Source organism: Arachis stenosperma, chromosome 5 (genome assembly GCF_014773155.1).
Source record: "Arachis stenosperma cultivar V10309 chromosome 5, arast.V10309.gnm1.PFL2, whole genome shotgun sequence".
Classification (NCBI taxonomy): Eukaryota; Viridiplantae; Streptophyta; class Magnoliopsida; order Fabales; family Fabaceae; genus Arachis; species Arachis stenosperma.
Window position 1 is genome coordinate 7,279,174 of NC_080381.1, and position 13,460 is coordinate 7,292,633.

The 13,460-nt window shown below is 41.3% G+C and overlaps 1 non-coding gene across 1 annotated transcript; it reads right to left on the reverse strand.

The window, feature by feature from the left end:
- Positions 1–9,719: 9,719 nt before the first annotated feature.
- LOC130984039 (small nucleolar RNA R71) lies at positions 9,720–9,827 on the reverse strand. Its single transcript, XR_009087999.1, has one exon. It is a non-coding gene; the product is annotated as a small nucleolar RNA R71 (small nucleolar RNA).
- Positions 9,828–13,460: the final 3,633 nt, after the last annotated feature.

Sequence of the window (13,460 nt, forward strand, 5' to 3'; positions counted from 1 at the left end):
TTCTCTGTCTTGGGAATCTGCGGTGCTAGCATGTACATACCACTCCCTATGCTCTGCAGCATACCATTCTACTACAAACATTGCAAGATGCACTCCTCTATTAGTATCTTGGATATACCAGAGATTTTTCCAGTGGTGTCCACCTGAGCGACAGGTTTACATGTACCCCATGGCTGTGAGGTAACTGTTCACTACGATTTTATTATTCATCGTTTATGTAATTCAATATGATGTGCAATGAATTGAATCGTGGTTATTCTTGCAAATATCCATAGGTTGATAGGTATGACACAGCAGAGCAGAGACCAGCACAAGCAGAGAGTCTTACAATGGTGTCGGGCGTTGGATCAATTACAGTTGGATGAGGTAAGCGAGTTACCTTTTTTTTCGGTTACACTTGCATATTACTTATACTATTTTAGCACATGTCACTGATGATTGTAGTTCCTGTGGACGCTCTACAACGACCTTGCACTGCAGGACATCTGCCCGCTATGGCTAAATAATGAGGCAGAGTGGAGGACATGGATATTTGTTGTTCCTCTCGTATGCTTCAACATAGTTGAATTTTACCATATCGACCAAGTGAAGCGCCAGTTTAATAACGAGCAACCATTGCCAACGGACCCGATTTACGTTGACAGGTTCCTAACTACCACAAGACGGGGTGAAGACGTGTGGTGGCCTACCAAGCTTCGGGAGTGGTACGATCGTTGGAGGGCTCGGGATGAGGAGGGATATCAGATATCCATTCATTCGTGCACAAACTATCGGCAGACGCAGGAGTACTTGGATTGGTATCGGCAAGTTTACTGTGTTCAACGGCAGAATGTGCTTGATGACCCCAGGCTGTTGGACATACCAGAAGACATGTAACCTACTGCCAACAGCTGAGAAACATCTTACACCTTTCCCGGTACGTGCCTAGCCGTTGTCGGCAGGCCAGGGAGATTCAATCGGACACTCAGAGGCCTGCCAAGAGAGAGAGAGAGAGAGAGAGAGAGAGAGAGAGAGAGAGAGAGAGAGAGAGAGAGAGAGAGAGAGAGAGAGGGTGAGAGAGGGGGTGCCACAGAGCACGAAAGAGCTACAAGACCCCTGAAGGACAGGGTTATGACTCGCAGGGAGTGCTTGGACATAGAGTCTGAGGAGGAGGTTGAGTATCACCAACAGGATGAGCAGGGGGATATGCCTGGCAGCTTCGATGACTCACTGCCACCACCACCCCTTCCACCATCACCACCACCACATCAGCCATCTAGTCCATGTTCACAGGAATCTCAGGATGATGGGGATACTGCCATGCCTGGATGGGATTCAGATTGAGGAGGCATTCCAAATTCATACCACTGATTAGGGCACGATGCAGCGCATCGCGAAGCAGCTCTGTATAGGTAGGGAGCAGAGCATGGGGTTGGTCCATCAGTAGTCTTCTGCTCCCATGTCTAATTCAGTCTGGGCACTGTCCATTTCACCGGGACCTAGCTCCTCATATGGTACACATGACCTACTAGGTGCACAGTATGCGACACCGCCATCGGTGGACTATGGTCTCCTAATGATAGCATCCCAGCCGATGCAGACACCATTTTGTCCTCCACTTGGTCAGCAACAGTATCAGCCCCAAGTACATGTGCCTTACTCGGATAGTTACTATGGCCCTTATCATCCACTTTCGTTGCAACGACCACCCTAGTCACAGGATCCATCTATAGGTCACTCACAGCTTCCTCCGGACCCACACCCTAGTAGACCTCACCGACAGGCACGACTTCCGTCCCGTGGCACTGGACACCACCGGCATTACCATGATGATCTGCATCGATGATATTGTTATGTTTAGACTTTACGTTATTTTATTTGTCGTTAAAGTTGTAGCTTAGCACAATATTTAAGTTCATTAGCATCGTTGTTGTAACTTGTGTCCTCGCTATTATTTATGTTGCCAGCCACCTTTTTTGTGATTTTAGTCGTTGTTGTATGTAATGTGTTACCGTGCTAAATTTAAAATTTTAGAATTCAATAATAAAGAAAAGTGCATTAAAGTTCAATTTAATCAAAGTAAACCCTAAACCTAAAACCCTAATAATAGAAACATCGTAAGGATTTAAACTAGAAACTAACATTCAAGTACAGAATAAACAAAGTAAACAAAGAACACACTAAATACCTTTTTACAACTAACAAACAACTGCACTGCAAAACTAAACTAAGCCTCGCCCGTAGGTTGGTTTGGACAGCCTTTCAGTGCATCCTTGATCACCTGGGATCTATAGAAAATAATCAACAGGCCATCTTGTGGGGTCACATGTCGTCTCAAATTGGTAAGGAAGAAAGACCAGGACTCGATGCTCTCATACTCAACAATTGCAAAAGCAATGGAAAGAATGTTGCTGTTACCGTCTTGTGCCACTGCAATAAGCAAAATACCACTATATTTACTATACAGGTGTGTGCCTTCGATAGAGATGAATGGCTTGCAATGCTTGAATGCCTCCACATAGATAGGGAAGGCCTAGAATACCTTATCAAACATGCTGCAGTTGCGCACCATGAGGTGTCCATCATAGTTTGGTACGGCCTTGAAAACATATATTGTTTCGGGATAATAACTCTGCAGTACTTGCAACAACCTAGACACCTTATCGTATGACTCCTTTCAATCTCTATATATCTACGTGATAAACCCCATTTTTAGGGTTTATCTTGTATTGAATTTAGAGTATTTTGATAACCTTTTCTCGCATTTAACCTATGAATTGGCATGGTTTTGTAATCTCTCCCGTATTTGTGCTTAAGTGTAAAAACATGCTTTTTAAGCCTTATTTTGATAATTTTAATTCATCCTTGATTCCATAAGATGCCTTGATGTGTTTGCTAGTAATCTCAGGTGAAATAGGCTAGCCATGGATCAAAGGAGCAAGGAAGAAAGCATGCAAGTGGAGAGAAGCACAAAAACCAAAGAATTGATCTCGACCAAGCACGCGCACGCGCACCAGGCGCTCGCGCGCACATTGAAGAATCGGCCAGGGACGCGCACGCGTACCATGCGCGCACGCGTCGATGACCGCACATGACTTCATTAATGCAACACGTGCCTGCCGATTTGAGAGGGTTTCTGAACCCATTTTGGCGCCAATTGCTAAGAGAAAGGAATAAAAGGATCAAGGATTGAGGGGAAGGCATGAACTCTAGCATATAGTATACTTAGGATTAGTTTAGAGTTAGTTTAGAGAGAGAACCTCTCACTTCTCTCTAGAATTAGGATTAGGGTTAGATTAATCTCTCTTCGTAGATCTAGGTTTAATTCTTGTCTCAATTCACTTTTCCTTCATCAAGTCTTAATCTTCTCCTCTTCCCCTTTCTAGTTATGCACTTTAATAATTGTAATTCTTCATTTTGTTTTGGATAGATTGTTATTCATTTGTTTTCTTTCAATAATGCAATTTGAGGTAATTCATGATAATTGTGATTTCCTTGATTTGTTGTTGTTAATTATTTGCAATAATTGTTGCTAGATTTCATTCTTGTTGTTGAATTACTATGCTTTCCTTTTATGCCTTCCAAGTGTTTGATGAAATGCTTGGTTGGGTTCTAGTGTAGGTTTTGTTCCTCTTGGCCTAGGTAGAGTAATTAGTGACTATTGAGTTATCTAATCCCTTTGTTGATTGATAATTAGAAGTTGCTAATTGATTTGAATGCCCCTAAAGCTAGTCATCCCTCTAGGAGTTGATTAGGACTTGAGGAATCAAATTGATTCATCCACTTGACTTCCCCCATGGTTAGAGGTTAACTAAGTGGTAGCAATGAACAATTCTCATCACAATTGAGGAGGATAACTAGGATAGGACTTCGAGTTCTCATATCTTACCAAGAGCTTTATTAGTTGTTAGTTTATTTTCATTGTCATTTACTTTTCATGCTTCTTATCCAAAACCCCAAAATAACTCATAACCAATAACAAGACACTATTGTAATCCCTAGGGAGAACGACCCGAGGTTTGAATACTTCGGTTTATAAAATTAGGGGTTTGTTACTTGTGACAAACAATCTTTTGTATGAAAGAGTTATTGTTGGTTTAGAAACTATACTTTACAACGAGATTTCATTAGTGAAATTCTAAACCGTCAAAAATCTAATCATCACTACGCAACTGCCTTTTGTTTTGCCATACAGACCTTTCTATATGAATGTTTGAAATGATAGCTTTGCCTAACTGCACCTTGTAGTATAGGGATGCTAACAGGATGGGTTGGATTGTGTCAATGGCAGGATGACACGACAGATGAGCTGATGTTCAACTATTGATGGTCTTGAGACATGATTGGTGCTAAATGCGTGTGTGCTGCTTCAACCCTACGCACCTCCCTAACGAAATAACACATACATGGTTGGCATTTACACAAAATATAACAATGATAAATGATATTAATTACACCATAGTTAAACGAAGGCTCACCAATATCCAAAATTCTGTCGGAGGGCAACACGGAGGCTCCACGGGCATCCAACTGTTTATTGTCAACAATGAACATGGTACTTTAATCGGTCCGATTCCACTACTTAGTACTTAGTACTTAGCACTTCTGCAAATACTGTAATTCTTCACACCCTGCATTACTGCATCTCTACTTTTAAATTTGTGGCCAACTCAAAACTCCACACCACCATCTAAGTTGTAATCATCTTCACCCATATTAGAAAATAGAGTTTTCTCGTGCATCGCATCCAGATCCAACATCTGATAGTGACTGAGTACAACTAATAAGGCCAGAATTGGGTGGGGGCGGGAAGAAGATATCGAACTGATGCCTCCACCGGCGTCTTGGGTACAAACTCCTCCTCAACATCATCTTCAGAAGAACTATAAATCGTTGATATCCGCAACATACTCCTCGTCAGATTTCTCACCATCCATATCCACGTCTTCCACTAGACTCGCAACGTGTATCGGTGGTGGTGTGAGAGGTGTGTCGTCTAGCACAAAATCCGAGTGGCCAGATCCACCGCCGCCAATATCACTGACCTCCGTAGAAAGCTCCATAACTTATTCCACCATGATTTTTTCATGGATGTCAAACATGAGGCGCACATGCTCGTCGCCATGTAGCCAAAATAGACGAAACCGGAAACTACATTTTCCATTATTGTTAGCAACCTATACCCCACCCTTCCTACCTCTTTTCTTCCGCTACCACCAACGTTACTCAATATCAGACTCTTCAACTCGAACAAAGAACTAACTCGTCGAATGTGCAACAAAATGGGATTATCATACTCAAATATGACCCCGGTGTCAATGTTTCTCATATGGCAATTGGAATACACACTTATAACCACATATCCACAACTACTAGACATTTTGGCTTATTTTTCGGAAGAAAAATGGACGAGAAGAAGTAGTGAGATATTTGTGAAGAATACAAAGGGTTGCACATCTTTTTATAGCTACTAAAAATTTGTTATAATGTATCTCGTTGCACTGTAAACATTATAATTCTTCACGCGAAATAAAAGTGCACGTATCTCGTTTACACTGTAAACAAAATAAACATATTTAGTGTTTCGTACCTTATCTCGTTTACAATATATGCACTTTTATTTTGTTTTGTTTACACTATAAACAAAATAAGAGATACGATAGATTTTCGTAAAAACTTATAAATAGTCTATTTTAGTAAATAAAATTTTTATTTTATTTATTTTAAAAACATCCAAAATCAACGAGAAATTAGATTTTTAGAGCCCATTTTCTTTCTTTTTAATTTTTGTTATTCATATAAAAGAACATTGTCCATTGTGAAGTGATGAGCGGATGATTTGTATACTTTTTGGCATTGTTTTTAGTATGTTTTTTATATGATCTAGTTAGTTTTAGTATATTTTTATTAGTTTTTAGTTAAATTTCACTTTTCTGGACTTTACTATGAGTTTGTGTGTTTTTCTGTGATTTCAGGTATTTTCTGGCTGAAATTGAGGGACCTGAGCAAAAATCTGATCCAGAGACTCAAAAGGACTGCAGATGCTGTTGGATTCTGACCTTCCTGCACTCGAAGTGGATTTTCTGGAGCTACAGAAGCCCAATTGGCGCGCTCTCAACGGCGTTGGAAAGTAGACATCCTGGGCTTTCCAGCAATATATGATAGTCCATACTTTGCCCAAGATTTGATGGCCCAAACCGGCGTTCAAAGTCACCTCAAGAAATCCCAGCGTTAAACGCTGGAACTGGCACCCAAATGGGAGTTAAACGCCCAAACTGGCACCAAAGCTGGCGTTTAACTCCAAGGAGAGTCTCTACACGAAATTTCTTCATTGCTCAGCCCAAGCACACACCAAGTGGGCCCGGAAGTGGATTTTTATGTCATTTACTCATCTATGTACTAGTTTTCTATAAGTAGGACCTTTTACTATTGTATCAAAAACATCTTGGTAGCTATCTTTGAGTTTTATGCTATCTTAGATCATTGGGAGGCTGGCCATTCGGCCATGCCTAGACCTTATGCTTATGTATTTTCAACGGTGGAGTTTCTACACACCATAGATTAAGGTGTGGAGCTCTGCTGTACCTCGAGTATTAATGCAATTACTATTGTTCTTCCATTCAATTCCGCTTGTTCTTTATCCAAGATATCACTTGTTCTTCAACATGATGAAGGTGATGATTGACGCCCATCACCATTCTCACCCATGAACAAGGTGACTGACAACCATTCTTGTTCTACAAGCATCTGAGGCTTAGTGAATATCTCTTGGATTCTTCGGAATCTTCGTGGTATAGGCAGGACCTGATGGCGGCATTCAAGAGAATCCGGAAGGTCTAAACCTTGTCTGTGGTATTCTGAGTAGGATTCAATGATTGAATGACTGTGACGTGCTTCAAACCTGTAACCTACTGGGCGTTAGTGACAGACGCAAAAGAGTTATTCTATTCCGGTAGGGGAGGGAACCAAACCGGTGATTGGCAGCACTGTGACAGAGTGTGTGCATTAGCTTTCACTGCGCGGATGGGAGGTAGCTGCTGACAACAGTGAAACCTTACACGAGCTTGCCATGGAAAGGAGTAAGAAAGGATTGGATGAAGGCATTAGGAAAGCAGAGAGACGGAAGGGAAGGCATCTTCATACACTTGTCTGAAGCTCTTACACCAATGAATTACATAAGTATCTCTATCCTTATCTTTTATGTTATTTTCGTTCATCACCATATACATCTGAGTTTGCCTGACTAAGATTTACAAGATGACCATAGCTTGCTTCAATGCTAACAATCTCCGTGGGATCGACCCTTACTCACGTAAGGTTTATTACTTGGACGACCCAGTGCACTTGCTGGTTAGTTGTGCGAAGTTGTGTAATGCCATGGTATTGAGCCACCAAGTTCTTGGAGCCATTACCGGGGATTATTTGAGTTGTGAAAAAGTATTGTTCACAATTTCGCGCACCAAGTTTTTGGCGCCGTTGCCGGGGAGTGTTCAAGTTTTGAGCAAGCTTTTGGTAACATCAGTGCCAAGATCCGGCAACAACATCAAGTTTTTGGTGTTATTGCCCGGGATTGTTTAGGCTGGACAACTGACGGTTCATCTTGTTGCTTAGATTAGGTATTATTTTTTTCGAAATTCTTGAAGATGAATTCTAGAGTTTCATGATGATTTGTTGAAATCTGGCTGGCTGAGAAGCCATGTCTAATCTGATTGGACCGAGGTTTCAACTTATCACCACAAGAGCTTGTTGATTCTCATCAATTTTGCTCTTGGAGCAGTGATCTGCTAAGATTTGGCTGACCTTTGGTCATGTCTAGTGTTTTGGACCGAAGCTTTCTTTGAAAGCTTGGCTGGCTGTGAAGCCATGTCTAATTCCTGGACCGGAGTCTTAGACTAGCACTGCACTGATTCCTGGAATTCTCATTAAGAATTTTGATACCTTTTCCTACTTAATTTTCGAAAAACACAAAAAAATTACAAAATCATAAAAAGACCAAAAATATTTGATGTTTCTTGCTTAAGTTTAGTGTCTCATCCTAAGTTTGGTGTCAAATGCATGTTTTTGTTATAATTTTCGAATCCATGCATATATTTCTTTGTTTTGATCTTTGAATTCTATTGACTTGACGTATTTTGTGTGTCTCATATGCATTTTCATATTGTTAGTGTCAGTAGTACACAAACTGCTAAGTTTGGTGTCTTGCATGCATTGTTAATTGATTCATTTTGCATTTTGATTATTAAAAATCCAAAAATATTTTTAATTTGTGTCTTTTCAAGTCAATGATACAAAGAATTGAAGATTCAGAACATACTGTAGAGGAATTATACAGAAAAAGCTGAGCATTCAAAAATGCCCAGTGAAGAAGGCAGACTGGCGTTTAAACGCCAGCCAGGGTACCTGGTTGGGCGTTTAACGCCCAAAAAGGTAGCATTTTGGGCGTTAAACGCCAGAATGTATACCATTCTGGGCGTTTAACGCCAGGATGGTGCTAGGGGGAAGATTTTGTTTTCAAATCAATTTTTTTAGTTTTTCAAAATCAAATCTTTTTCAAATCAAATCTTTTCAATTAAATGTTTTCAAAATCAATTTCTTTCCTTTTTAAAAGATACTTACTAACAATTAATGATTTGATTGAACATCTCAAATTTGTTGCCTTTTCTGTTGAGAAAGGTTTTATGTTTGAATCATATCTTTTCTTGTTAGGCAAGTCATTAACTTTTAAAATCATATCTTTTCAAATTGTTTTCAAATCATATCTTTTAAAATTGTTTTCAAATCAAATCTTCTCAATCACATCTTTTTTTTAAAACCATAACTTTTCAATTAAATCTTTTTAACCACATCTTTTTCAAAATAGTTTTCAATCAAATCTTTTTAATTTCTAATTTCAAAATCTTTTTCAAAAAAAATCACTTGATTTCTTTTCCACTTTGATTTTCGAAAATCAATTAGTGTTTTTCAAAAATGTTTTCAAAATATTTTAATTAATTTTCGAAAATCTTCTTCCCTCCTTCTCACATTCTTCTATTTATGGAGTACCACTCCTTCTTAATGCACAATTCGAACCTTATCTAAGTAAAGTTCGAATTCTCCTTCTCCTTCTTCTTTCTATTTCTCTTTTCCTCTGACACCTCAAGGAATCTCTATACTTTGACATAGAGGATTTCACATTTTCTTGTTCTCTTCTCTTTCATATGAGCAGGAGCAAAGACAAAGGCATTCTTGTTGAGGCTGATCCTGAACCTGAAAGGACCTTGAAGAGAAAACTAAGAGAAGCCAAAGCACAACTCTCTTTGGAGGACCTGACCGAATTCTTCAAAGAAGAAGAAGACATGGCAGCCGAAAACAACAATAATGCAAACAATGCAAGGAAGGTGCTTGGTGACTTTACTGCACCTACTCCTGATTTCTATGGGAGAAGCATCTCTATCCCTGCCATTGGAGCAAACAACTTTGAGCTTAAGCCTCAATTAGTTTCTCTAATGCAACAGAATTGCAAGTTCCATGGACTTCCAATGGAAGATCCTCATCAGTTTTTAGCTGAATTCTTGCAAATCTGTGACACAGTCAAGACTAATGGGGTTGACCCTGAGGTCTATAGACTGATGCTATTCCCTTTTGCTGTAAGAGACAGAGCTAGAATATGGTTGGATTCTCAACCTAAAGAAAGCCTGGACTCTTGGGAAAAGCTAGTCAATGCCTTCTTGGCAAAGTTCTTTCCACCACAAAGATGGAGTAAGCTTAGAGTGGAAGTCCAAACCTTCAGACAGAAGGATGGAGAATCCCTCTATGAAGCTTGGGAAAGATACAAACAATTAATCAGAAGATGTCCTTCAGACATGCTTTCTGAATGGAGCATCATAGGTATTTTCTATGATGGTCTCTCTGAACTATCCAAGATGTCCTTGGATAGCTCTGCTGGAGGATCTCTTCATCTGAAGAAGACGCCTGCAGAAGCTCAAGAACTGATTGAAATGGTTGCAAATAACCAATTCATGTACACTTCTGAAAGGAATCCTGTGAACAATGGGACTAGTCAGAAGAAAGGAGTTCTTGAAATTGACACTCTGAATGCCATTTTGGCTCAGAATAAAATATTGACTCAACAAGTCAATCTGATTTCTCAAAGTCTGTCTGGAATGCAAAATGCACCAAGCAGTACTAAGGATGCTTCATCTGAGGAAGAAGCTTATGATCCCGAGAACCCTTCAATGGAAGAGGTAAATTACCTGGGAGAACCCTATGGTAACACCTATAATTCTTCATGGAGAAATCACCCAAATCTCTCATGGAAGAATCAAGAGAGACCTCAACAAGGTTTCAATAATAATGGTGGAAGAAACAGGTTTAACAATGGTAAACCTTTTCCATCATCTTCTCAGCAACAGACAGAGAGCTCTAAGCAGAGTACCTCTGACTTAGCAACCATGGTCTCTGATCTAATCAAAACCACTCAAAGTTTCATGACTGAAACTAGATCCTCCATTAGGAATTTGGAAGGACAAGTGGGTCAGCTGAGCAAGAAAATTACTGAACTTCCCCCAAGCACTCTCCCAAGTAACACTGAAGAAAATCCAAAAGGAGAGTGCAAAGCCATAAATATGGCCGAATTCTGGGAGGAAGAAGAGGCAGTGAACGCCACTGAGGAAGGCCTCACTGGACGTCCACTGGCCTCCAATGAGTTCCTCAATGAGGAACCTTGGGAATCTGAGGCTCAAACTGAGACCATAGAGATTCCCTTGGACTTACTACTGCCTTTCATGAGCTCTGATGAGTATTCTTCCTCTGAAGAGGATGAGTATGTCACTGAAGAGCAAGCTGCTAAATACCTTGGAGCCATTACCGGGGATTATTTGAGTTGTGAAAAAGTATTGTTCATAATTTCGCGCACCAAGTTTTTGGAAATGAGACTTGGGAGGATGAACCCCCTTTGCTCACCAAAGAACTGGATAACTTGTCTAGGCAGCAATTGCCTCAAAAGAGGCAGGATCCTGGGAAGTTTTCTATACCTTGTACCATAGGCACCATGACCTTCAAGAAGGCCTTGTGTGACTTGGGGTCAAGTGTAAACCTCATGCCCCTCTCTGTAATGGAGAAATTAGGGATCTTTGAGGTGCAAGCTGCAAAAATCTCACTAGAGATGGCAGACAACTCAAGAAAACAAGCCTATGGACTTGTAGAGGATGTTCTGGTTAAGGTTGAAGACCATTACATTCCTACTGATTTCATAGTCCTAGAGACTGGGAAGTGCATGGATGAATCCATCATCCTTGGCAGACCCTTCCTAGCCACAGCAAAGGCTGTGATTGATGTTGATAGAGGAGAGTTGATCATTCAAGTGAATGAAGAATCCTTGGTGTTTAAGGCCCAAGGATATCCCTCTGTCATCATGGAGAAGAAGCATGAAGAGCTTCTCTCAAAACAGAGCCAAACAGAGCCCCCACAGTCAGACTCTAAGTTTGGTGTTGGGAGGCCACAATCAAACTCTAAGTTTGGTGTTGGAAAGTTCCAACACGGTTCTGAGCATCTCTGAGGCTCCATGAGAGTCCTCTGTCAAGCTAATGACAGTAAAGAAGCGCTTGTTGGGAGGCAACCCAATGTTTTATAATTAATTATTTTCTTTTGTTATTTTATCTTTTTTGTAGGTTGATGATCATAAGAAGTCACAAAAACAATGAAAAAAGCAAAAACAAAATGAAAAACAGGAAGAAAAATAGCACACCCTGGAGGAAGATGCTGCTGGCGTTCAAACGCCAGTCAGCCTAGCAGTTGGGCGTTTAACGCCCAGTCTGGCACCCTTCTGGGCGTTTAACGCCAGAAAGGGGCACCAGACTGGCGTTAAACGCCAGTAAAGGGCAAAATCCTGGCGTTAAACGCCAGGAATGGGCACCAGCCCGGCGTTTAACGCCAGAAAAGGCTCAAAACGTGGATTTTGATGCCATTTGGTGCAAGGATGCCTTTTCCTTGACACCACAGGATCTGTGGACCCCACAGGACCCTACCATCACTCTCTCTCTTCTTCCCCCATTCACCAATCACCTCAACACCTCTTCCCCAAAAACCCCTCACCTATCAAATCCCATCTTTCTCTTCACCACTCACATCCATCCTTCATAAAACCCCACCAACCTCACCCTTCAAATTCAAACCACTTTCCCTCCCTAACCCACCCTCAAATGGCCGAACCCTCATCCCCCTCTTTCCTATATAAACCCCTCTTTACCCCTTCATTTTCCCACTACCTAAACACCACTTCTCCCCCTCCTTGGCCGAATACACCACCATCTCCCTCTTCCTCATTTCTTCTTCTTCTACTCTCTTCTTTCTTCTTTTGCTCGAGGACGAGCAAACATTTTAAGTTTGGTGTGGTGAAAGCGTTGCTTTTTCGTTTTTCCATAACCATTTATGGCATCCAAGGCCGGAGAAACCTCTAGAAAGAGGAAAGGGAAGGCAAAGGCTTCCACCTCCGAGTCATGGGAGATGGATAGATTCCTCTCAAGGGTGCATCAAGTCCACTTCTATGAAGTTGTGGCCTTGAAGAAGGTGATCCCCGAAGTCCCCTTTTCACTCAAAAAGGGTGAATATCCGGAGATCCGCCATGAGATCCGAAGAAGAGGTTGGGAAGTACTTACCAACCCCATTCAACAAGTCGGAATCTTGATGGTTCAAGAGTTCTATGCCAATGCATGGATCACCAAGAACCATGACCAAAGTGTGAACCCGGATCCAAAGAATTATCTTACTATGGTTCGGGGGAAATACTTGGATTTTAGTCCGGAAAGTGTGAGGGTGGCGTTCAACTTGCCTATGATGCAAGGAGATGAGCATCCTTACACTAGAAGGGTCAACTTTGATCAAAGGTTGGACCAAGTCCTCACAGTCATATGTGAAGAGGGCGCACAATGGAAGCAAGATTCAAGAGGAAAGCCGGTCCAATTGAGAAGGCATGACCTCAAACCCGTGGCTAGAGGATGGTTAGAGTTCATACAACGCTCAATCATTCCCACTAGCAACCGGTCCGAAGTTACCATAGACCGGGCTATCATAGCATCATGATTAGAGAAGAAATAGAGGTTCATGAGGTTATAGCCCAAGAACTCTATAGGGTGGCGGACAAGACCTCTACCTTGGCAAGGTTAGCCTTTCCTCACCTCATTTGTCACCTCTGTTATTCAGTGGGAGTAGACATAGAGGGAGACATCACCATTGATGAGGACAAGCCCATCACTAAGAAAAGGATGGAGTACACAAGAGATCCCACTCATCATGAGATCCCTGAGATTCCTCAAGGGATGAATTTTCCTCCACAAGACTATTGGGGGCAACTAAACACCTCCCTAGGAGAGTTGAGTTCCAATATGGGACAACTAAGGGTGGAGCACCAAGAACACTCCATTCTCCTCCATGAAATTAGAGAAGAACAAAGAATCATGAGAGAGGAGCAACAAAGGCAAGGAAGAGACATTGAGGAGCTCAAG